The 25490-nt window shown below is 47.4% G+C and overlaps 1 protein-coding gene across 4 annotated transcripts in view; it reads right to left on the reverse strand.

Moving 5' to 3' along the window:
* The window catches only part of MEGF11 (multiple EGF like domains 11), a 286399-nt gene that overhangs the window by 85579 nt on the left and 175330 nt on the right, over positions 1-25490 (reverse strand). The window lies entirely within an intron of this gene.

The following is a 25490-nucleotide window of genomic DNA, read 5'->3' on the forward strand; positions in this document are numbered from 1 at the left end:
GAAAGGGCCGGCATGCTTTGACCTCTTTCTTTATAATGAGGCCTTTTTTTCAAAGGGTTCTACAAATGTCTGCAGAGATTCTGACAACAGGTTGGCCCCATTTGGATATCACAATAGCCCGCGATGGGTTAACAAGCTACTTGTGTATTTATTTTTTATTTATTTTATTGCATTTATATCCCTCCTTTTTTCCTGCAAGGAACCCAAGGCGGTGTACGTAATCCTCCTCTGCTCCGTTTTATCCTCACAACAACAACCCTGTGAGGTAGGTTGGCCTGAGAGTCTGTGACTGGCCCAAAGTCACCCAGTGGGCTTCCATGGCCGAGTGGGGACTAGAACCCGGATCTCCCGACTCCCAGTCCAACACTTTAGCCACCACACCACACTAGCTTATTTTTTAAATAGCCCATGATCCCCTGCCCCATGCACAGACTAATAAGTTACTGTGTGTACTTTGACGCACTCCCCCACACCCGAGCAGTGGTGCTGTTTCAGCTCTGAAGCGCCGGATCAGGTCAAAATTTCATACACAGCCTCCCCCAGTCAGGAGGCACCCGATCCACCATCCAACCCCTGCACGATCACTCACCAACGAGGGAAAATCCCAAGTGCAGCAAAATGGAGGAAGTGGCTAGAAAACTTAGGGGGAGTTGCAGGATAGGGACCAACCCTCATCCTCAGTCTCCTCTAGGGTGACCATATGAAAAGGAGGACAGGGCTCCTGTATCTTTAACAGTAATGTAGAAAAGGGAATTTCAGCAGATGTCAATTGAAGAGGGTGAAATTCTCTCTTCATCCACACAGTTAAAGCTGCAGAAGCCCTGCCCTCTTTTGTATCTGGCCACTCTACTATAGCTAGTGTAGCTTTAACTGTTGTGATGAAGAGGGCATTTCACCCACTTCAATTGACACCTGCTGCAATTCCCTTTTCTACATTACTGTTAAAGATACAGGAGCCCTGTCCTCCTTTTCATATGGTCACCCTACCTGATGCACTATGAAAACCCAGCATCCTAGCTCTGAAAGCAGCGAAAATCCCAGGTGCACCAAAACAGAGGAGACACTAATACCATGAGGGTTTGCAGGATCAGGACCAAACTCCACACACAGCCTCTCCTAGTCGAAAAAGTTGGAAAGCAAGTGTTTTTGTGGAAGACATGGAAGGATAAGATGATTTTTTTACTTTGGATCAGCCAATAGGCCCCAACGATGAGTTTTTGTCTTTTTCAGACTTGTGTGTTAAATATAATTTACCTACTACGGCTCAGTGGCAATACTTGCAATTGCAGCTGGTATGGTCCAGCTGCTTTTACAGCCTCAAGGCTTCCAGCACTGCTAGAAACACCTATAATGGCTGAGTTCGGACGGCACGCTAATCAATGGTTGTTTCCCATTCTGTTCCTCCCCCCGCCATTGATTAGTGTGTTGTCTGAACTCAGCCAACAGCTGAACAGACACATCGATCCACAACCCATATATATATGCATGTAATTAGCAGCAGTAAGTAAATATGATACCCATAGTTTAAGACTGGATTGGAATAGAGAATTGGAGTGCCCTATCTTACCTAATCAATGGATGGTTGCCCTAGCATCTGTATCTGAAGCTTCTATGGATCTTCAGCAAGAATTTTTTCCCCAGGTTTATTGGACTCCACAATGCCTTTTTAATAAGGGTTTGTCTAACTTGCACAGTTGTTGGAGATGCAATGCATCTAATGCTTCTTTAACTCATATCTTTTGGCAATGCCCCGTAGTTGCTCCTTTTGGGGAGGAGATAACAATAAGGATGAACTTTGTACTGAAACAGTCTATAATATGGAACATTATGCATGTCCTTCTAAATTACCTACTGGCTCCTTGGAGGTTAACACCAGGTCAGAGCAGATGGATCTTCAGAGCCCTTATGAAAGCCCAAAGACTTATACTATCACATTGGAAGGACAAATCCACACTTCCCATAATGCAATGGATAGAGGACTATCTACCTTTGAACAGGTGTTATATAGACGCAACTTGCGAGTGGATAAATACACGGATATCTGGTCTGCTTTTCTTGAAACCTTTGTATAACTCTCTCTCTCTCTCTTTAATGAACAGTACACATGATGGAAAATGATGCTATTCCTATATATAAAATGTGTGTTTTTTCTTTTCGTTTTCATGATGATTTTCTGTTCTGTTTTCTTGATATTCACAATAATAATAATAATAATAATAAGAAGAAGAAGAAGAAGAAGAAGAAGAAGCATGGAGAGGGAATTTAACCTTTTCCTCCCCTGCTGGATGCTAAGGGAAACCTCTCCTCTGAGGCTGCTATTTGCAATTCAAAGGCAGCCTTCATAGGTGCCAATGGCGGTGGGGGTTCCTCCCAAAACAAATACCAGCCCCAGAGCAGGAATTTCCCTCGGCACTGCAGTAGGGGAAGAGAAGGGTAAAATTCCCTCTTCGTGCCTTCTAGCTCGGCCTTCAGTTTTCCATTTGCATTCTAAGATAGGGTGGGCAACTTGGTGCCCTCCAAATATTTTGGACAACAGCTCTCATAATCGGTGACCACTGGCCATGCTGACTGCAGTTTATGGGATTTGTCACCCAAAACATCTGGAGGGCACCAGGTTCCCTACTCCTGTGTTAAGATGTATGATGGTTTTGTGTCAATACCCTTGGAGGTTAACCTAGGTAGATGCTGACTAGATTTGCCTACTGGCCGCTTGATAAAGGGGCTCAAGTGAGGAACCATCTACCACCAACTCCACCCTAGGAAAGATTCTGATAACTTGTTTTATATTGATGTGTCTATCGTGACTTTATTAATGGATTTGGATGTTGATTGAAAGTGGCCTTGGAAGGATTTGCAACCTAAAAGGATGGAATATAATATAACTTAAAGCAAACGAATGGTGATTTATAAACCCGGCAGACTCAAGCAGTAGACTATTTCCTAGATGGGCCCAACTCAGGCTTCAGCTGTTTGTATAACCTTCTGCAGTAAACATTTCTTGACTGTAGAAAAACTGGCACGCTGGGCAGACAGGTTTAAGCAGGGCAAGCCCCAAGGGTTGGCGTGATCATCAAGGGCCCACACCCTAGCTGGGCCCACTGAGAAGAAGCCCCTGGACCCACTCATGGACCTTCTTGTTGCCCTGCCTCTCAATCTGGCCCAGACCACGGTGGTGGTGAGGAGGAGCGGGAGATGCCACGGCCTGCTTGCTCCATGCTGGTCAAGCAAGCGGTTGGGAGCCATGAGAAAAAGGACCAGGAGCAGGAGTAACGGGTGACAATGGCAGTGAGAAGACAGACCGAGAGAGGGCCCCCAGTGAGCGTGTCATGCCCAAGGGCCCTCAAAAACCTGGAGCTTTAACCAAACCTTCACCCTGGCATGCTGTTTTCCATGGGCATTGAATTCAAGAACAAACATTAGGGTGACCATATGGAAAGGAGGGCACAGATCCTGTATCGTTAATAGTCGCATAGAAAAGGGAATTTCAGCAGGTGTCCTTTGTATGCATGCAGCACCTGGTGAAAGTCCCTCTTCATCACGACAATTAATGCTGCAGGAGCCCTGCCCTCTTTTGTATCTGGTCACTCTAGTATAGCTCCTGCAGTTTTAACGGTTGTGATGAAGAGGGTATTTCACCAAGTGCTGCATGCATACAAAGGACACCTGCTGAAATTCCCTTTTCTACACAACTGTTAAAGATACAGGAGCCCTGTCCTCCTTTCCATATGGACACCCTAAAATCTGCAAACTCCAACCTGCAGAGTAATGGGCTTCACTTCAGGAAGCACTTCGGCATTTGAATCCTCTAACTGTATCCTCTGTCTCTAAGCTAGTGGGTAAATTAATGCCCCTGGCCCACCTCCCAGAGTGCTTTGCTGCTTTCCCGCCACTTTTATTTATTTATTTATTTATTTTATTTATTTATTTATTACATTTTTATACCGCCCAATAGCCGAAGCTCTCTGGGCGGTTCACAAAAATTAAAACCACAGTAAAACACCCAACAGGTTAAAACACAATTATGAAATACAATATAAAAAGCGCAATTCTGCTATTCTGGAGCTGTTCCTGGACTACTTAGAGAGGAAGTTCTAATTATTAATTTGCTCTTTTCTGTTCCTCTTTCAAAATGTTTCCCCGGCCTCTTTTTACAGTATCAGGAGTAGGGGGAGATATAAAACAGAGCATGTTTCAAATGACACGCAGAGCAAATTTGGTTTCCTTTAGGGGAAACGAAATTCACCGCCTCCCATCAAGGAGTGTGCGCGGCACGCAGGAGCAGCGGCCCAATGGCCGGGAAATTGATAGGCAGATAAGGAGGGACACATACAAACCTTTATGTCCCTAGGTCTGAATGACAAAATACAAGTGCTGTTTGTGCCCAAAAATCTGCCATTCCAGATAAGCTGGTTTACTTCATAAAGGGTACATATTAAAATGCCGCAGGAAGGGCGCCAACATTCCAATATAATGTAACTGTGCACTCATGCGGATCCCAGATACGGATCTGTCTATTTGCTAACTTGAGGGCAACATTGACAATTAACCCAGAGTGGTTCCCTACAAGCATTGGCCCGCAAGGTAATCCTGTGAAGCTCAGTAACGTAAAATAGAGAGAACAAACCAATTTCCATAATTGGGTTCCAGTGAAAATTAAGAGGGGTTCTCCTCAGGCATGTTCATTAGTTTTTTGTTTCTTTTTCAAATCAACTTATTTATGACATACAAATGCAACGTCTTTAACTTTCTAGACGGAACCAATGATCTCTGGTGGGTTTCGTTTCCTCTCGTAGCACTGCTAATTGATCTCTGCAGGTGCCATTATGGCTGTTAAAGTTAATGGAAGAGGGTTAGGGTGTTGAAGAAAGAGCCCATGGGGTTTCATAACACGGATGAGAAATGACCATTTACTGAGGGAGGAACGACACCTCAGCGAACACCTGTTCCCAAACTGTGGGAAGAGGAGGGAGTGGGGGTGTCAAGGTTCCTCCTTTATCTGGACCCCTTGATCTGCTCCTTAAAGATGTTTTGCCTCTTTAAGAGCCCTTCTCATCTGATGTCAAGTTTTTACCTTCCCCTCTTAGTAACGTGGGGTTAGGCTTTAGGTGTAGTGTAAATGACGCTCCTGAACACCAGGTTTTAACAACAAATATTAACTAGATTATATGACAGAAGGCAAAGATAGATAAACTTAAGGCATTTATGTAGATAGCTGTAAGGCTTTAAAAGGCATACAAGAAATGAAGGAGGCAAGAGACAAACATGAGGAAAGGTGTTCCACCCCTTCTGGGCTAGCTGATTTCCCCCTGCAAATGCTCCGCCCCAGCTATTTCCCCCTGCAAATGCTCCGCCCCAGCTATTCCTCCCAACCACCCAGCTGGGCAGAAAACAGACTCAACGCAGCCTGAAGAAGGGCAGTTGCAGGGGGGCATTGGCACGTGCGAGAGGAAAGGTGACGCGCCCCCCATCCTGCCAACTGGTTCTCCCCTGCAAAGGTTCACGATAGTGCAAACAGCCACTGACATGCCTGGAAGTCCGCCTCCAGTTTGGTCGCCTCAAAAGTGTGGCTGCCCACGCTCACCCACTGAAGGCACAGACGGTTGAGCAAAGCAAAACGGCTTTTCTCAGGATGGATCTTTCACACGGTCTGGGACTCCCTTGACGACACAAAATTGGGTGGGATAACTAACACCCTGGAAGACAGAAACAAACTTCAAAGTGATCTTGATAGGCTGGAGTGCTGGGCTGAAAACAACAGAATGAAATTTAATAGGGATAAATGCCAAGTTCTACATTTAGGAAATAGAAACCAAAGGCACAGTTACAAGATGGGGGATACTTGGCTCAGCAATACTACAAAAGAGAAGGATCTTGGAATTGTTGTAGATCGCAAGCTGAATATGAGCCAACAGTGCGATATGGCTGCAAGAAAGGCAAATGCTATTTTGGGCTGCATTAATAGAAGTATAGCTTCCAAATCACGTGAGGTCCTGGTTCCTCTCTATTCGGTCCTGGTTAGGCCTCATCTAGAGTATTGTGTCCAGTTCTGGGCTCCACAATTCAAGAAGGACGCAGACAAGCTGGAGCGTGTTCAGAGGAGGGCAACCAGGATGATCAGAGGTCTAGAAACAAAGCCCTATGAAGAGAGACTGAAAGAACTGGGCATGTTGAGCCTGGAGAAGAGAAAATTGAGGGGAGACATGATAGCACTCTTCAAATACTTAAAAGGTTGTCCCACAGAGGAGGGCCAGGATCTCTTCTCGATCCTCCCAGAGTGCAGGACACGGAATAACGGGCTCAAGTTAAAGGAAGCCAGATTTCGGCTGGACATCAGGAAAAACTTCCTGACTGTTAGAGCAGTACGACAATGGAACCAGTTACCTAGGGAGGTGCTGGGCTCTCCCACCCTAGAGGCATTCAAGAGGCAGCTGGACAACCATCTGTCAGGGATGCTTTAGGGTGGATTCCTGCCTTGAGCAGGGGGTTGGACTGGATGGCCTTGTAGGCCCCTTCCAACTCTGCTATTCTATGATTCTTTGATTCTATGAAATAGTTCTTCCTACGATTAAAACTCTCTTCTTGGGTGCCTTGGCAGGAAGGACAGAGTGAACCCGACTAGTTCAGCCATGGACACTTTCATAAAGAACCGGAAGGGGGGTGCAGTCAAGCGTCTACTAAACCACATTGTTATTCAGACTCCTCGCTAGGTAAGATCAGTTTGTTATTTAAGGTCAAAGCGGTAAAACAAACTCATTGCACTGTTCAAACAGAAAATCGGTGACTTTGTTTATGCCATGAATATTTAGTAGGGGGGGGGGGGGAAGGGGCTGCAACTGTCCAGGTAGCAAACGTGGGCAAATGGGCTCTGTTTTGCATACAGAAGAAGGCGCTTTGCAGCTGTGTCGGGGGGAAAATTCCCTAAATTATTGACTGTCATGCTGAAAAGGAGCAGAGTTCCTCTGTTCGTTATTCCTAGGCCGTTGCAAATGCCAAGGCTGGATAAGCATCGCTATTCGCTTTATACTACTATGACTTATCATCAAGAAGGGCTAAGAGAGCCATTCCAGGTGCTGTGCAGAACACACGAGTGAATGGGGCCGGCCACATGTGCAGGAGTTCTACGCGCATCCCGGCACACACACACACACACACACACACACACACACACACACACACACGCACCATTTGAGATTTCAGGAGGAAAGGGCAAGATTCCCAGCAAAGTTTAAAGAGGAGCTCTTGGATACATTCAAGATTAAATTGCAAAACAAGCGAATAAACAATTTTAAAAACCCATAGGCGTGCGCAAGGGGTGTGCCGTGTGTGCCCAGGCACACCCTAATATCTCAAGCAATAAATGCCGAATTGAGGGGGGCCATTGAGTAAGGATCCAGAGGGAGATCTAGACACAGCAGGAATGGTCTTTGGCTGTCTTCCAGCCGTCCTCCAACTGCTCCACTGCCGCTGTGTCATGTCTAAACCTACTGCCCCTGTTTTGGGAGAAGGTGTTTCAGGTAATCAATCAGAATCAGATTTGGACCTAGAGGAGGCGGCACCAGACACCAGCCAGCCTGTACCAGTGGGGGAGGAAGCTCTCACGGGTGATTCACTAGCTGGGAGTCAACCCTCTCCAGAGCTTATCTCTTCAAGGCCAAATCCTACACACTCAGTGGGAAGTGAGCTTTCTTCCGGAGGAGAGCATCCTGACAAGTTAGCTGATGCTAGAGTCCGCTGGAAGCTAAAACGCAGAGCGGAAGGAAGGTGTGAGAAAGTCGGTTTGACTAGGATTGCGCTGGAACCTGCCTCCGCACCAAGCTCTCTGAAGTTACGGGCATTTGGGAAGATGCTTCCTGTTCTTCGTCAGACAATTGTCTCGCTTAGTTTGTATAGTTTTGGCCTAGGGGGATGTTTTCAAGAGATTAGACTCTTTTCAGGTAGAAGAGATGTTTGTTGCTTTATTATTATTATTATTTATTTATATAGCACTACCTAGCACGCCTCGTCATTTGTCTCCCATCGAAAGCAGGAGCTTTCTGAGAAACACGACATGCTGCCCCAGACAGCATGCCGTTGCTCCTGGCAGGAGGGGCAAAAAGGAATCGCCCTGCCAGGAACCACACTTCAAAGAGGCCAGGAGCAGGGGCCCGAAAGGCTAGGATCACCTCGTAAGGCCCTCCCCAGCCAGCGTCACCACAAAGCCCCACCAATGCTGGGCCTTAAGGAGCATCTCTTCATTCCCCCCTCCAACAGCAATGGCCCTCCGTCTACAGTGTTTAATAAATAAATGAATAAAAATAAGGTCCTTTATGACTGAGTATTCAATAAATATTCGCTTTTAAAAAGATTCAAAAAATAAAATCACCTGGGTGCACACTCTAACAAAATGTGCTGTGCTATGGAAAAAAACCAGCCCAATTGGAGTATTTTTTAAGAGCATTTGTGATTATTAATTTTAATAACTCCATCCAATGTTAGCAGAACAGCACTCCCCACGCCCTTTTTAAAATTCAAGGAGGAGGAACCAGAGTACCAGGAACACAGTCACCGCCACAAAAAAGGGCAGAAAAGGTGAGTCAGAGGGGTGATTTAGAGGGACTTTTGCCCCCACCCTTTCATCCCAAAATGCCAGAAAAAGGTTCACATTGAACAACTTTGGGTCTAGCTCTATCACAACAGCATAATATCCGCATCCAAATAAAACGGCATATAAAAAAGATGATATTGGCTAAATGTGTGGGTCATTATGGTTTTCTCAGCTGATATTATCCTTGCATTTCTGCTGTGATACCCATTATCTCAGCAACTTCAGAAAGGTCCACACCGGGACTGCATCTATGCAAGCACAGGGCCCATGATCCACCTCTCTGTGTAATCTTTCCACCCTGCAGAGGTCTGGAAGAACTGCTAGGAGGCTGTCTGTCTCTCTGTCTGTCTGTCTCTCTGTCTGAGGCAGGATATTACATTCTAACATTTGCATGGATTTGCCTCAAAGGGCCTCAGAGGAATGCAGTTAAATAGAATGTGAAATAAAGGACTTAAATTCCATTGTAGCTGTTCTCAGAAATGCTTAGTTTCCCCCCCCTCCTTCCCCCTTCCCAATTTGGGATCTGAACTGCAATTGAAACCAGCTTTCTGCTCTTGATATGCAAAGAGCCAGACGGCCCCATAACAGGTGCCTTCGATGGAGCGATATAAAAAATCCTAAGTGTAAAAGTACATAAAGAGGGAGCCCTGCTATTGGCAAAGGCTAGATTGCCCTGTGAAATGGAGATGAAATCAACTCACGTCTGAAATCTAAAGTTAAGGCGAGCGGGCCCCTGCGGTACCGAAAGGCAGCTGCGAAGGAAACGCCATCCGACACAGCTACATTGCCAATTAACAGCGAAATGGAAGGGACGCATCAACAAGACACAAAGACACACCAGCACAAAGTGGAATCCTAGGAACCCACTTGCAAAAAGTCATGGAATAGCCGGAAATATAAATACAGAGGAGAGTTAGAGGAGAACCGAGGAAGGACAAAGAGACGGAGAACCGAGGAGCGGGGCGAAGTCGCCACCCTCCAGTTACTTATAAAGATTCTGTGTAACTAAACAACACCAGGGAGGCAAAGGAACAGCAGGAGAATGCAGGTGTGTGTGTGTGTGTGTGTGTGTGTGTAAACATAGATATTTTGAGAGCATGTAGAGAGAATGAGATGTGATCTTAAAACAAACAAACAGACTGTGCATTTTTTATAAAATAGAAATAGGGCTGGGGGCTTCTGAGTTGCATGGAAGCATATAAAATGAACATGGAAGAGGAGGGCTTTTGGATTGCCTGGAAACACACGCGGGCCAGGGGTCTCAAGCCGGGATATTTGCCATGGGATTGAGTTGATGAGCTGCCTACATCAGAGCTGCTCGGATTGAGGAGGTGGCTCTGGCAGGCTCTTGCCAGAACTTCAGCACCATCAGTAGGGGCGGATCTACACTATTGCTTTAAAGCGCTTTATAACAGTTTTATAGCGCTTTAAAGCAGTTAAAGTGCTTTATAACTGTTATAAAGCGCTTTAAAGCAGTACTGTAGATCCGGCCTAGGAGTGAACAGAGGGTGACATTGCAGCTCAGAGGGGACCAGGGGCCATGCAGGGTTCGACCTGACTGTATAAAGATGATGACTCTGGCCGGGTTCCTCAGAGCGTCATCAGACGAGCGTTTTATAACACGCTCGTTACTGGCCACTTACGGATATTCGCGAGTCCTTTTGACAATGGCGTCCGCCTCCCGCGCGTCTGGTCCTCCTGGTCCTTTTTCCATGAAAAAATAAGACCTAGAAAATCCGTCTTTTTTGGTTTGAAGCGAAATGTGCTGGCATTTCCTGCTGTGTGCAGGAAAGCAGCGCGGAAAAAGAACGCCTGCTGATCAGGTGACGAGGTCTTTGTTTACGTCCTCTTTCTTAAGCATCTGAAGAAAGAGGAAGCTGATCATCCCTGTTGTGGGACAGAAGCACGATTCAAAACAACGGGAGGGAAACATGATTTCCCCTGTCTGAAGATGCTCTCAATCTGAGCATCTCCTTGCTGAAGCAGAGACTGAACTGTTCTTGGACTGCCCATCCCAATTGGACTCCCTACCTGTTTGCAGGCAGATTGTCCAGGTCCTCCAATCCACAGCCCTGACACCAACTCTGCTCTGTATAGAATCTACCCCATTACTGATACTCTCTTATGCCATAGGTCCCAGGCAAAGCATATTCTAGCTCCCAGGCCTTTTAAGCATATTATCTGTGCTTTTATGTTGTATTTTATATCATGTTTTTATACTGTTTGTTTTATACTTTGAATGGTTTTAATTTTTGTGAACTGCCCAGGGAGCTTTAGCTAGTGGGTGGTATAAAAATGCAATAAATAAATAAATAAATAAATAAATAAACAAACAAACCCTTCTTCTGCTGTTTTCAACTATTATGTTGTTTTCTTGATTTTATGCTAGTTGAATTTTACTGGAAACCAGGGGTGCAGGGCTTCTGTTAGCCCAAGGGCTGGATTCCATTTCGGAGATGGTCTCAGGTCCACATCACAGTGGTGGGCAAGGCTGAAGGCAAAAGGGGCGGGGCCAAAGCACCAGCATATTTTATTTAGCTTGAAGCTCTTATTGCCAGTAACTAAGCTTTAGCAGAGACATTTCAACCTTTTAGAATGGGGAAAAAAGGGCACAAAAGCTGATCAGTGGATGGAGGAAAGGGTGCATGGCCATTTGGGGAACCTCACAGGCTGGTCGGGGATCCTAAACAGGCTGAATTTGATCCCCAGGCCTGAGTTTCTTTATTCGTGCTGTAATCCATTCCTGCATGGAGCAGTGGGTTGGACTAGATGACCTCTGAGGTTCCTTCAAGGTGTAAAATTCAATGATTCTACCTTATGAAGGTAGAACGTAAATGAATTAAAATACTGAGCAATGTTTATTTGGCATTTCAGTTCAGTTCATCTCCTTGTTGGATGTGAAAACCGATTCTACAGAAACAGATTCCACAGAAACAGCGTTTTCATTTTGTTCTCTCTGTAGTGACTTTTCAACTTTTAGCTTATTTCTTGAGGAACATATACTAGCAGGAGCTTTACTAGAGTGACCACATACAAAAGAGGGCAGGGCTCCTGCCACTTTAACTGTTGTGATGGAGAGGGAATTTCACCAGGTGCTGATAGGGTGACCATATAGAAAGGAGGACCAGGCTCTGTATCTTTAACAGTTGTAAAGAAAATGGAATTTCAGCAGGTATCATTTGTGTGCATGGAGCATAAAAATGTATGTATGCTGCAAGAGGGCAGGGCTCCTGCAGCTTTAACTGTTGCGATGAAGAGGGAATTTCACCAGGTGCTGCATGCGCACAAATGGCACCTGCTTAAACTCCCTTTTCTATACAACTCTTAAAGATTCAGGATCCCTGTCCTCCTTTTCATATGGTCACCCTAACATAACCAAAACTTGTAAAATGCATCAAATCCCTTTTATTTTTTGTGTCACTATGATAGGGTGACCCTATGAAAAGGAGGACAGGGCTCCTGTATCTTTAACGGTTGCATAGAAAAGGAAATTTCAGCAGGTGTCATTTGTATATATGGGGAACCTGGTGAAATTCCCTCTTCATCAGAACAGTTAAAGCTGCAGCAGCTATACTAGAGTGACCAGATTTAAAAGAGGGCAGGGACCAGCCCTCTTTTAAATTTCCTTTTCAATACAACTGTTAAAGATACGGGAGCCCTGTCCTCCTTTTCATATGGTCACCCTACACTATGAGTGCTTCTAGATGAGGCTTTTATTGCACCCTCAACCAGCCTCATTAACAGGATTTTACCAAGGGGGGGGAGCAATGTCCTGATGATGCCATCTTCCACTTGCAACAACCTTCCCGTGTTTTTCCACCGCTTTCCCTGTCTTTTTTCTTATCACAGAAAAGCCGTTAAGGAGAAAAGGAGGGAAAAGCTGCATGAAGCCTCCTCGTTGGTAGCACTAAGAGCCCTCCGCCTGGAAACACCCCAGCAGTCAAGAGATTTACAGGTGGTTAAATAGCAAGGGAGAAAAGAATATGTTGCTGGAACAAGGAAAAAGCACGGCCACACCACCCATGGTGCGCTCGTGCCCATAGATTACTTGCAAAATGAGAAGCGGACTGCATTGAATTATTATTTTTTGCAAGCGGCGCGCCACTTAATTGAACAACTGCTGTGCTGTGATACCTAACCCAATCACACAGAGAGTAAAAATTATGCTGGCGATTGCTAACGAAAGCAGCCCAATAAAATAGGCAAATTTATTTTACCAATGAAGAGGGCTGTTAACAAAGAGGGGTATCTGATGTGCTCACTAAATCAAGGATAAAAAGGCAGGAGCTCAATTGAACATTTCTACCCCCAAAGGCGTTTTTTCCCCCTCCCAGAAATGTCTGATGAGAATGGGTTTCCACTAAACGTACATTTAGAATTGCTTCAAAGGGAAAACGATAATTGAAAAAATTACAACAGTGCTATCACACACACACACCCCTTCAATGTATCCCACTGTCTCAGACCCAGGTTCATTTCCAACTCCTTCTTTTGCTTTAACCATTTGCAAAGTTTATGAAACATTTTTTTCATTCTCTAATCAATGGCCTATGAGCAGCGTCAGACGAGTGTTTTATCGCATGCTTGTTACCGGCCACTCGTGTTTTTTTTGTCCTTTTGAGAACGCCATCCGCCTCCTGCTCCTTCTGGTCTTCTTTCCGCAACAAAATAAGACCCCACGTCCTCATTGTTTACCTCCTCTTTCTGCCCCGTGTGAAGGAAGAGGAAGTATTAAGGGACAGAAGCAGGGAGGGGGGAAAGCGACGGTAAGGAAACACAATTCCCCCCCCCCCCTCCGCCCAAAATCTGATGACGCTCTATAAGGCCATGAAGACTTTTGCTCATTATGTACAGAGCATTGATGGATTATGCCATTGTAATATGGATGAAAAAGCATGCAGAAGACTGTCATGTCAGGGTAAGATTGCAGCCATCATCTCCAGGGGCTGAAAATTCATGGAAAGAACTACGAATACTGCCCCATGAAAGTATTCAGCATCTTAAGTATTCAAGTTTCAAACCTTTGTGGATGTGAAGATCAGTTTAAAGTGTGTGGGCAGTCAGTACAATTTTCCAAGGAGTAGCGGCTTTTATTCATAGAGTTGTATGCAATGTTTGTCCTCCTTAAAAGAAAATCCACTGAAATGAGTAAGACTTAACTTAAATCCCACTCATTTCAATGGATCCCCTCCTCTAAGTAGGACTAATGTTGGATACAGTCCATAGTATTTACTTATGACTTTCCGTCTATTAAGAAAAAGCCCCCTGGCAGCTAGCAAGTCTTGTTGAAAAACATTACAAGATACTAAAATATATTAAGAACTATCAAAACAAAATAGCCAGGATATAAACCGTTCATTATTCGACAGGGCCCCTGTAGAACGTAGGAGAGCCATGTCTTTACAATGCAGTGAAAGCCGCCCAAATGGCCTCTTTTGGAAGTGCATTGCACAATGTAGCCCCACAATTAAAAAGAAGTCTTTCTCCCCCAAATCTCAGGATGGATCTCAGGGTCCATCTTGGATGGATCTCAGGATGGATCTCAGGAATGGATCTCAGACCAGGTGTCTGATGCTGATCTAAGTGGCTGGGTAGGCATGTGAGGGTAGAGATGGTCCTTAAGATATCCTGGTCCCAGCCCATTAGGGCCTTACTATGAAAACCAGCACTTTTAATTGGGCTTGGAAAGAAACTGACAGATGGCATCATATTGCAGTGTGGTCAAAGCTCCAGAGGCTGCTGTCTGGACCAGCTGAAGTTTCTGAGCACTAAGTGCGCCCCTGCCAAAGGAAGTGAGGCAGGTGGCTACCAGGAGGAGCAGGGCCTTCTCTGCTGTGGCACCCCGGCTGTGGAATGAGCTCCCTAAGGAGGTTCGCTTGGCACCTACATTATATGCTTTTAGACGCCAGGTGAAGACCTTTTTATTCTCCCAGCATTTTAACAGTCTATAAATAAATTTTAACTTGGTGTTTTAAATTTGTAATTTTGCATTGCTGCTGTTTTTATCTGGTTGAGCTTTTATATTGTATTTTATATGATGGTTTTATACTGTTGTTTTATACTTTGAATAAAGTATAAATTCAAAGTATAAAACTTTGAAGGGAGACATGATAGCACTCTTCAAATACTTAAAAGGTTGTCACACAGAGGAGGGCCAGGATCTCTTCTCGATCCTCCCAGAGTGCAGGATACGGAATAACGGGCTCAAGTTAAAGGAAGCCAGATTCCAGCTGGACATCAGGAAAAACTTCCTGACTGTTAGAGCAGTACAACAATGGAATCAGTTACCTAGGGAGGTTGTGGGCTCTCCCACACTAGAGGCATTCAAGAGGCAGCTGGACAAGCATCTGTCAGGGATGCTTTAGGGTGGATTCCTGCACTGAGCAGGGGGTTGGACTCAATGGCCTTGCAGGCCCCTTCTAACTCTGCTATTCTATGATTCTATGATTCTATTAATGTTTTTAATTTTTGTGAACCGCCCAGAGAGCAACAGCTATTGGGCGGTATAGAAATGTAATAAATAAATAAATGAATAAACTCCCATCAGGACATGGCCAATAGTTAGGTATGAGGGGGATTTGAAAGTCCAAAACACCGGGAGGGCATAGTATAAACTATGAGAAGTCTGGTCATGGAGCATGAATAGGGAGCCCTGAAGGATGCAGCAGGAGGGTTGGCTCCTCTCTCATCTCACACTATCGCCCCGCTCGGGCTCTCCGCTCCTCCGATGCCATGCTTCTCGCCTGCCCAAGGACCTCCACTTCCCTTACTCGGCTTCGTCCTTTTTCTTCTGCTGCCCCTTACGCCTGGAACGCTCTTCCAGAACACTTGAGAACTACAAACTCAATCACTGCTTTTAAGACTCAGCTCAAAACTTTTCTTTTCCCTATAGCCTTCAAATATTGAGTTTGTTCTGACTTTACACTGTTGGTTTTGCCCTACCCTGTGCCTGTTTACACTTCCCTGTGCCTGTTTGCATTCTCCTTCCCTCTTTATTGTTTACTACAACTTATTAGATTGTAAGCCTATGCGGCAGGGTCCTGCTATTTACTATGTTATCTGTACAGCACCATGTACATTGATGGTGCTATATAAATAAATAATAATAATAATAATAATAACGCGAAATGACAGTATACCCAGGTGACTGGGCGGCATACTCTGTTTGCATGATCTACTCATCATTGGTTACGATGACCCAATGATGGAATCTTGCCCAAGGTCCCTAAAAGCTGTCTCTGGCCCTCCAGAGCTATTGTCCCTGGGAGAACATTTGGGACGTATGAATCAAGACATGCCCGGTTCAAAGCCCCCTCTCAACAACCCTATTCGTTTCAAATGCCTTCTGGATGGCTGATCATCTTATTATCAGACATCCATGGGTTGTGGCTTTACTGTCTTTGAACAGGGCATGTATGTGGGGCAGGGAATTGAATGTCCTGTCCTGGAAAGGATGTTTCTGTCCTCCCACGGTATGGAGGCAACTTCCCTGACGCGTCAAGAAGGGGAAAGTCAACTTGACTCTTTTCATATCAAATCCGTTCCTATAAGTGATGAAGTGCTAACTTTGCTTGCCGCCGTTCTGGGTTCGATAAAAGCGGACAGGTCTTTAACAAATGGAAGCTTAAAGAGATGAACCTGTTAAGGTAATAGTAGTTCTGTCACCTCGCCGTGATATATAGACAGGAGCGCTCACCAAGGAGGCAATCTCTAGCAGGACTTCCCATCAGCAAGAGTTCAAGGGCTGGCCTGCATTATGAGCTTCACTCGGCTAAGTGCTGAGTAGATGGTAGTTTAACTAGCAGCTGATCTGCAGGTATACAGTGGGGAAATAATAATCTCCAAATCACTGCAGAGGTCATTGGAGGTTGTTCTAACGCAGGGCCCTCAAGATGCTGTTGGGCTCCAACTCCCATCAGCCCCATCCAGCATTGCCAATGGCTTGCGTTGACAGAAACTGTAGTCCAACGACATTTGGAGGTTCACAGCTTCCCCCCTTCTGTTGCAATTGATCAAGGTGCTTTGAGCTTGTGCAAATATGGGTCAGACCAACCAAGCCAATGACGTCAACATCACCTGACTTGGCAGCTGCCCGGAAGCACCTCATTGGTACATCAGAGCAGTTAAGGGACCTTTCCCAGCAAGGGACCATGAAAATCTGGAGATGACCAGAGCTGGGGCCCTCCTGGAGCTCAGAGGCTTAAGAATCAGCTCAGAGCTAGAAGGTTTCCAATTTAGATCTCACCCCTCCAGCCACGAATCCACTAAAGGGGTCTAGGGTCAGGGGTTACTCTCTGAGCCCCTCCCTCATCTGTCATGTCTGACTAGGGAAACACTGGCCATGGAGGCCAACACTGCCATAGTAAAGCCCCACTACCCCAGACAGTACTCAAAGTCAGATAGCCATTTTTAAATGTATTATTATTTACTTTTCTATCCTGCCTTTCCATCAAGGAGCTAATGGCAGTGTACAAGTTCTTGCCCCCTCTCCTCTCCCGCCACAACTACCCAGTAAGTTAGATTAAGCTGAGAGAGCATGAATGGCCACTATGATGCCACCCAGGGAGCTTCACGACGGAGAGTGGAAATTTGAATCATTTTATCCGCACTAGCCTGTGAGTCAGTGGAGGCTGGTGGCTCTGGTGTCAGTGGGGTGGTGAATCCGCTACGGGTTTCAGTCAGAACTCTAAAGAGCTACCCAACGTGCTTCCACTGTGTCATGGCTGAGTGGGGATTGGAACCTGGGTCCTAAGCTGGTGGTCTTCTAACCAATCCGCCACACTCGAAATAGTTGGCAAGAAAGGAAAAAAACACAATGAAATGAGCCGCTCCTATCCTGAAAAGAAACAAGGAACCTTTGCTGAATGCCAGCTCAGCATTTTGCTAATGATTCTCTCTGAAAAAGTTGCATTTAGTTGTGGGACTGAGCAGAGAAAACACACACTAGCTAAATTTCAAGGGCATATCCGAGCATGCTCGGAGCTGACATTTGAAGATTCCTCTGTGAGGTTGCTCAGGAATAGCATACTATCCTGTCCTGTCCTGTCCTATTTTATAGAGATCAGGGGGCTGTCTGTACGCCCCATTTACCCTGTGGTGGCTGTGCAATGGTGCTGCATTGGTTATATGATGCAGCCACCAACTCACAGCCACAACGGGTCTGTCCCTCGAAGATGTGGATTTAAAAAGACATGCTGCAAAATGTTTGGTTTCGGGCTGGGGGCATTCCAAGGGTGGATTACGACCACTGGTATGTCACCAGAAGAGCAGGAAGGCGGGGCAGAGGGCAGGGGATGGCCCTGACAAGCCAAAAGTGAAGCCAGCAGGCGGGCGGCTTCGGAATGGCGTGCCCGGCCGGAAGCTGTTCTGGGAGTGAGGGGGCAGGCATGGCTTCGCTTCGGCTGGGTGGGCACCCAGCCGAAGCGAAGACAGGACGCTGGGGCGGGCGGGCAGCTTCAGAACGGCGCGCCCGGAAGCTGCCCTCTCAGAGCTGCTGTGGGAGAACGGCTTCCGGGTGCGGCGTTCTGCACCCCCCTTACCTTGGCACTCTAGGTGGCCGCCTGAGTGGCCTCTATGGTAGCGCCGGCCCTGGGCGTCCATGGGACTTGGACCTACGTTTTCCAAGTTGCTTAATGGGAAGTGCTTTAAACTAAGCATAGAAACTTCTGAATTGAATTACAGCTGCCCCCATTGTTATGCACGTGCTGCTCTTTTGCCCCTTTCACCTCCCACTATGCCAGAATATACTGTTCCCTCTGTTTGAAAAGCACAATACGAAAATAATTGGGATTTATTCTATAAGGAAAGCAAATTTTGACCTCAATTCAACACAAACCTGAACTTTATCAGGCAAGGGCAAAATTAAAGGAAGCAAGCATTTGAACTCCTTGACCTTTCATTGCTAAGCTCAGCTTAGCTACACTGAGGAATACAAAGTGAACTGGAGACCACTGATGTTTTTCCAAATGGCCCTTAGGTGTCCCTGATAAAGATATATATATGTGTGGATTTAGTGAACCCATTTCATTCTAAATACTTTGGCCTGGAAACGAAAGATGAGTTTGTACAGGTGTTTTACAAGGCACAAATCTGACTGTAATCACTTTGTACTTTCCAAAACGTGTGTGTGTGATTCATAATTGACTTGTGCGCCATTCATAATCGACTTCGGTTGGCAACAGAATCCAATTCGACTGGATCATAAATTGGGTGATGATGACCCTTTTGTAGTCACTCAAGATAGATAATGCCTGAAGCCTCTACCCTTTCCACCTTTTTTTACTTCCACGCACTCTGGGATGTCCTTGTGATTTTGGCATCCTACTCTCAGCCTCCTTAAAGGACTGAGAGATGGCGAAGTAAGTTTTCCTTTCAGGTCAGGTTTGCAGCACAGCACCTGGTTATTTTGTTTATTATTATTATTATTATTATTATTATTATTATTATTATTATTAATTTATTTATATAGCACCATCAATCCCTCTTTCAATCTTTGAGAGATCTATCAAACAGTTGCTCGAATGTGAGTTGACGATAAATATCCACCATGATCAGAGGAGGAAATAAACAGGCATTCCAGTTCTAGAGCGAAAGACAATTCCGTGGGGCTGGAGATTCAGATGACTTGGTGGGGCATTTCAAATACAACAGCTTACAGGCAAATCGGGGCATCACGGGGCCTGGTCCCATGGTCCTCTGTGCCCCAAATCTCTTTCAAAGGGCTCCAGATTTATTTCACAAGGCCTTGAGTGACCATTAAGTTTATTGCTCTCTCAGCCTAATTGCCATTCAGGAAGCAGTTTTCAAGGGGGTTTGCAGCTTGGGAGGGAAGGATTAACTCTTTCGTCCCTTCCCATGCACGGCAATTGAGCAGGGGGGGGGACGACCCTTTTCCATTGGTTTGAGATGATCTGGGCAAGATCTACATTACTGCTTTAAAGCGCTTTATAACAGTTATAAAGCGCTTTAACTGCTTTAAAGCGCTATAAAACTGTTATAAAGCGCTTTAAAGCAGTAGTGTAGATCTGGCCCTGGTGCCGGGTGGAAAGTAGCTGAAGAATTTATTTCATTTGCAATAAAATTGGATGAGAAAGTAATTGGCTGACCTCCTGTGAAATTTAAGTAAATCCATGTAATTATTTCTAGATTTGCAGATATTTGCAGATATAAAGTAGCGTGTGCTGATTTTATGTGGCTGTGTGTGTCCTATGGGCCTGGGTACCCTTTTAAGCGCCTGCAAGGTGGAAAGGAAGACAGGAAGCGCTTGAGCTGAGAAGCTGGCCCGTTTCCCCTGAAAGTGCTATTTGGCCTAGGCCAGATCTTCACATACAACAGAATGGGCTGCTGGAGTGGATCAGACCACTGGAGACCGCTGGTGGAATAGGGGTTTTAAAGAAATGGAAGGGGCAACATAATACTGCAGTGTAGAATGCTTGCCCCCTCCCCCGCCCCAGCTGTGATAATGACTCCTCCTCCCCAATGGGTCCCTGCTATGGGGATGCCTTGTGCTGCCAAGCAAGTGCTATGCCATCAGGACCGAGCATCACTTTCCGTTCTTGAGGATTCTGGGGCCATCCAGAGTAGGGGGGTGAGTGTAGTTTGTGTACACTGTGGCTCCCTGACCCTGCCATTTCCCTGGGTGGGGGACTGTCCTGGGATATGGACTTGGGGCACTGAACTGTAGCTCAGTGGTAGAGCATCTGCTTTGCATGCAGAAGGTCCCAGGTTCAATCCCCGGCATCACCAGGTAGGGCTGGAAAAACTCTTGCCCAGAGAGCCATTGCTGCCAATCAGTGTCAGCAATATTGGGGTAGATGGACCCATGGGCCGTTGCTAGACCACGGGTTAGCGCGGTGCGAGGCCTGGCACCGTGCTAACAGGAACCGCTTGTAGCGCGGTTCTTCCCGCGGTCCCGCCCTCAGGTCAGGCTGAGGCCGGGACCGCGGGCATGTGGACTGTTCCGCCGCTTTTTCCGGCTACTGCACTTACACGCGAGTAGCTGGGAAAAGCGGCAGACAGGCTGCAGCGCTCCTGCCACCCTGCCCCCGATTCCCCCCCCATGACTTCCCCTGGCCTCTGATCCCCCCCGTCCCTACCTGCTGTGTCCTGCTGCCGCCACTGTCCCCAGCCGCCCTGTCCTGCTGCCGCCACTGTCCCCAGCCGGCTTTTCCTGTTGTCGCCATGTCCGGCCTGTGATGCCTGCTCAGGCTGGGGACATCGGCCGCAGGAGGACACAGCAGGTAGCGACAGGGGGGGATCGGAGGCCAGGAGAAGTCGGGGGGGGAAATCGGGGGCAGGGGAGGTTGTGGGGGGGAAATCGGGGGCAGGGGAAGTCGTGGGGGGGAAATCGGGGGCAGGGGAAGTTGTGGGGGGGGAAATTGGGGGCAGGGGAAGTTGTGGGGAGGAAAATCGGGGGCAGGGGAAGTCGTGGGGGGGAAATCGGGGGCAGGGGAAGTCGTGGGGGGGAAATCGGGGGCAGGGGAAGTCGTGGGGGGGAAATCGGGGGCAGGGGAAGTCGTGGGGGGGAAATCGGGGGCAGGGGAAGTTGTGGGGAGGAAAATCGGGGGCAGGGGAAGTTGTGGGGAGGAAAATCGGGGGCAGGGGAAGTTGTGGGGAGGAAAATCGGGGGCAGGGGAAGTCGTGGGGGGGAAATCGGGGGCAGGGGAAGTCGTGGGGGGAAAATCGGGGGCAGGGGAAGTCGTGGGGGGGAAATCGGGGGCAGGGGAAGTCGTGGGGGGGAAATCGGGGGCAGGGGAAGTTGTGGGGGGGAAATTGGGGGCAGGGGAAGTTGTGGGGAGGAAAATCGGGGGCAGGGGAAGTCGTGGGGGGGAAATCGGGGGCAGGGGAAGTCGTGGGGGGGAAATCGGGGGCAGGGGAAGTCGTGGGGGGGAAATCGGGGGCAGGGGAAGTCGTGGGGGGGAAATCGGGGGCAGGGGAAGTTGTGGGGAGGAAAATCGGGGGCAGGGGAAGTTGTGGGGAGGAAAATCGGGGGCAGGGGAAGTCGTGGGGGGGAAATCGGGGGCAGGGGAAGTCGTGGGGGGAAAATCAGGGGCAGGGGAAGTCGTGGGGGGAAAATCGGGGGCAGGGGAAGTCGTGGGGGGGAAATCGGGGGCAGGGGAAGTTGTGGGGGGAAATCGGGGGCAGGGATCCCTATTTTTTTTTAAAAAAACCCCAACCCTTACCTTGGCCGTTGGTGCGCTCCTGCTCACGCGGCCGCTTTAAGGCAGGCGGGAAATTGCGGACACGATGGGGCTTCCCTCGGCCCTGTCACATCTCACGTGTGGACGGGGCACAGGCCACGCTACTTCTAGCGCGGCTTGGCCCCTCCTCCCACACGGATTCTACGGTAGGTCTAGCAAGGCCCATGGTCTGACTCAGCCTAAGGCAGCTTCTGATGTTCCCTTGGTCCTAGCCCATGCTGCGGCCTGTGCCGAGGCCCTCCTGATTGGAAGCTGGCAGGTCCTGACAGCTCCATCACTCTCTGCAAGACGATGGCTGGGGGCCTGACTCATCCCGTGCATGACAAACACGCTTCCACCACAATAAATTAGCAATTCCCAGGCTTAACAACTCCTCCCGGACTAATTGCCAGAGATTATTGTATATTATAAGAGTGCAATGATACTAATGCCTAAATATGCTTCAGTGATTATGGCACTATCTTCAATAACCAAGCTGTTTAAATGTCAGTGCAGAGAAGGCTCTTTAGCGGGAGATGAAATGTTATTTTCAAAATGGGCCAGAAGAACCTAATCAACCTTTTCAGGAACCTTACTTTGAAACCGGGGGGGGGGGGAATCCGCACGTCGTTCTGAAATCGCTTCTAAGCGACCCCAGTGCGGCGTGAAAGCGAGCGTGTAACTGGCCTTTGGAAGAGCCGACGAAGAGACGTCCTTCCCGCCGCCGCCGCCGCCACCCGCAGACCTCCTCGCCGGCTGGCGAGGAGAGCTCGGCTGAAGAAGGCAGGGTTGAGAGCGGAAGAAGCTCTCCACCCCGCCTTCTTCCCCCGAGCTTTCCGTCCCAGCCGGCGAGGAGGGAGTTGGGTGGCGGCGGCGGCAGGAAGGACGTCTCTTCGTCGGCTCTTCCAAAGCCCAGTTACACGCTCGCTTTCACGCCGCACTGGGGTCGCTTAGAAGCGATCTCGGAACGACGTGCGGATTCCCCCAAGGTGTTGTTATTTTTGTTACTAGCGGGGAAACACACACAAAAAGGGCCTTGGCCGCACATCCCTGCAGGTATTTTGCCTGGTGGATTTGGTGGAGGTGGGGCGAACCCCACAGGAAATGTTTCACTGGGGCCCTAAACGCTTGTGGCCCAAATGGATGTGCTGGGAGGAGCAGAGTGGTCCTGTTTACCTATCAGGCAGCCTTCCCCAACCTGGCGCCCTCCAGATGTCTTGGACTTCGACTCCCAGTATGGAGAAGGCTGTGTGGGAGCGTAAGGGTGAGTGTGTGTGATTTTCACATCAGAAGGGGCTGCATGGGTGAAGGGAGCTAAACCCTACCCCCACTTCCCTCCTGGTAGTCTATTTGCCCCGCTCTTTTATTTATTTATTTATTTATGTATGTATTTATTTTATTACATTTATATACCGCCCCCCAGCCGAAGCTCTCTGGGCGGTTTACAACAATTAAAAATAGTAAACATTAAAAGTACACAAAAATTTTAAAAAACATAAAAGCAGTATAAAAACAACAACAGTATCCATTTAAAACAACAATTCTGGGGTCCATTAAAAACAAACTTAACGTTATTAAATGCTGCTTAAAATGCCTGGGAGAAGAGAAAGGTCTTGACCTGGTGCTGAAAAGATAACAACGTTGGCGGCAGGCGAGCCTCATCGGGAAGATCATTCCACAGTCGGGGGGCCACCACTGAGAAGGCCCTCTCCCTTGTTCCCCTAGCCGAGCTCAGTACCAGTAAAGAACCAAGCTTGGAGAAAAGTCCCTGAAGCGACGGGGCACAGGGAGGTTAGACAGGAGGGATGGAAGGGCTGTGTGTGTGTTCGACTCCCTCCACCTACGTGTCCCTTTTGATGTAAATCAGCCCCCCCCCCTCCGCCACACACACACTTAAAATAGGAACAGTGAGCATAAGCAGAATAGATTTGTGTAGAAGGAAGCATCAATACCCTTCCCTACTGGTCAGACGAAACCACTCTGATAGTTCTGCCTGCTGGAGACGTGGAGAGTTAGAAGCCACATTCGTGTGCTGAAAAATTATTTGTATTTTGGGGAAAGCGTCAAGCGAAGGATCAGCCTCACAAGAGGCACCGTCTCCGGATATTCATTCACTCATTCATTCATTTAACACTTGGTTACGTTCTGGCTTAATGGGCCTTGAATAAGGTACTTGCAAGCGTCGATTTGATTCGCTGCGTGAATGACTAAGCAATTGGCTTTTCAGCCTGGGGAAGGCCCTGTGGAAAGTCTCCATCCGGCCCAGGGAGGCTCCTTGGAGGAACAGCTGCTGCGATCGCCTAGCCGAGATTGGAGGTCATAGGAAGGAGGTGAGTGGTGGGAGACCGGGCGGGCGCTGGGCGGAGGGGTTGCTCTGCCCCATCATGGCTGAGTCCATTTGCCCAGCATGAGATGCCCCCAGGGGGACAATGCCCGCAGCATGGAACTGGGGATTCCATCATCCCTAGGAGGTGTGGCTGGTCCCTGCGGCAACATCTGAGTCTCTTTCTGTCTGCTGAGAGAGGCACAGAACTCTGCTTCTCCCAGCACAGAGAAAGGCAAAATGGGTGTCAGGGAGCATGGCCATGCTCAGTGACGTCACCCTCTTCCCAGAACTGGTGTCCCCCACACCCCCACTGCTCTACAGGCTTCAAAATCCTGCCCTCCACCTGAACCCCTAGAATGGGCATCTCAAGACATTGATATGAAGTGAGGCCTATGGGATGCTTTGACTACAAAAGCATTGTCCCCGTTACAATAGTAATTGCTGTGCACTGGTGATCTGAGTCCCTGCCCAGCGGAGGCTGGTGGCTCCATCACCAGTGGGGCGACAAATCCGCTCCAGGTTTCAGTCCGAACCAGGCAAACAAGGAATGAGAAGGCTGGATATTCAGTAATTCCACAGAGGCTGTGGGACTCCACATATAACTCCATGTCATTATCAGATGCCTTTTATAGTAGCGTACTACCAAAGGGACAAGGTATCTGCTTCTCAGAGCTTTTATTTTATTTATTTATTTATTTATTTATTTATTTGTTTATTACATTTCTGTACCGCCCAATAGCCAGAGCTCTCTGGGCGGTTCACAAAAGTTTTCATTCTAATTTTAGTTAAATTTCTTCTCCTTCACTTCTATTAATTGCTATTCTTATTATGAACAATTTTTAAAAATAAAACTACCGATTGTTAAAGAAAGCAAAACCACACAAACAGTTTTGCCCTCATGACATATAATGGTCCTTCCCCCCCATCTCCGCGAGCCCCCGCCAAAGGAAGTGAGGCAGGTGGCTACCAGGAGGAGCAGGGCCTTCTCTGCTGTGGCACCCCGGCTGTGGAATGAGCTCCCTAAGGAGGTTCGCTCGGCACCTACATTATATGCTTTTAGACGCCAGGTGAAGACCTTTTTATTCTCCCAGCATTTTAACAGTCTATCAATAAATTTTAACTCGGTGTTTTAAATTTGTAATTTTGCATTGCTGCTGTTTTTATGTGGTTGAGCTTTTATGTTGTATTTTATATTATGGTTTCACACCGTTGTTTTATACTTTTAATGTTTTTAATTTTTGTGAACCGCCCAGAGAGCTCCGGCTATTGGGCGGTATAGAAATGTAATAAATAAATAAATAAATAAATCCACACTTAGACAGAAACTTCAGCTGGAATAAAAACAATGACAGAACTGAGAAGTTTCTCCGAATTTCCGATTGCAACATTAAAATGTCCTCCT

The sequence above is a fragment of the Elgaria multicarinata genome, chromosome 16 (genome assembly GCF_023053635.1).
Source record: "Elgaria multicarinata webbii isolate HBS135686 ecotype San Diego chromosome 16, rElgMul1.1.pri, whole genome shotgun sequence".
NCBI classification, from domain to species: Eukaryota; Metazoa; Chordata; class Lepidosauria; order Squamata; family Anguidae; genus Elgaria; species Elgaria multicarinata.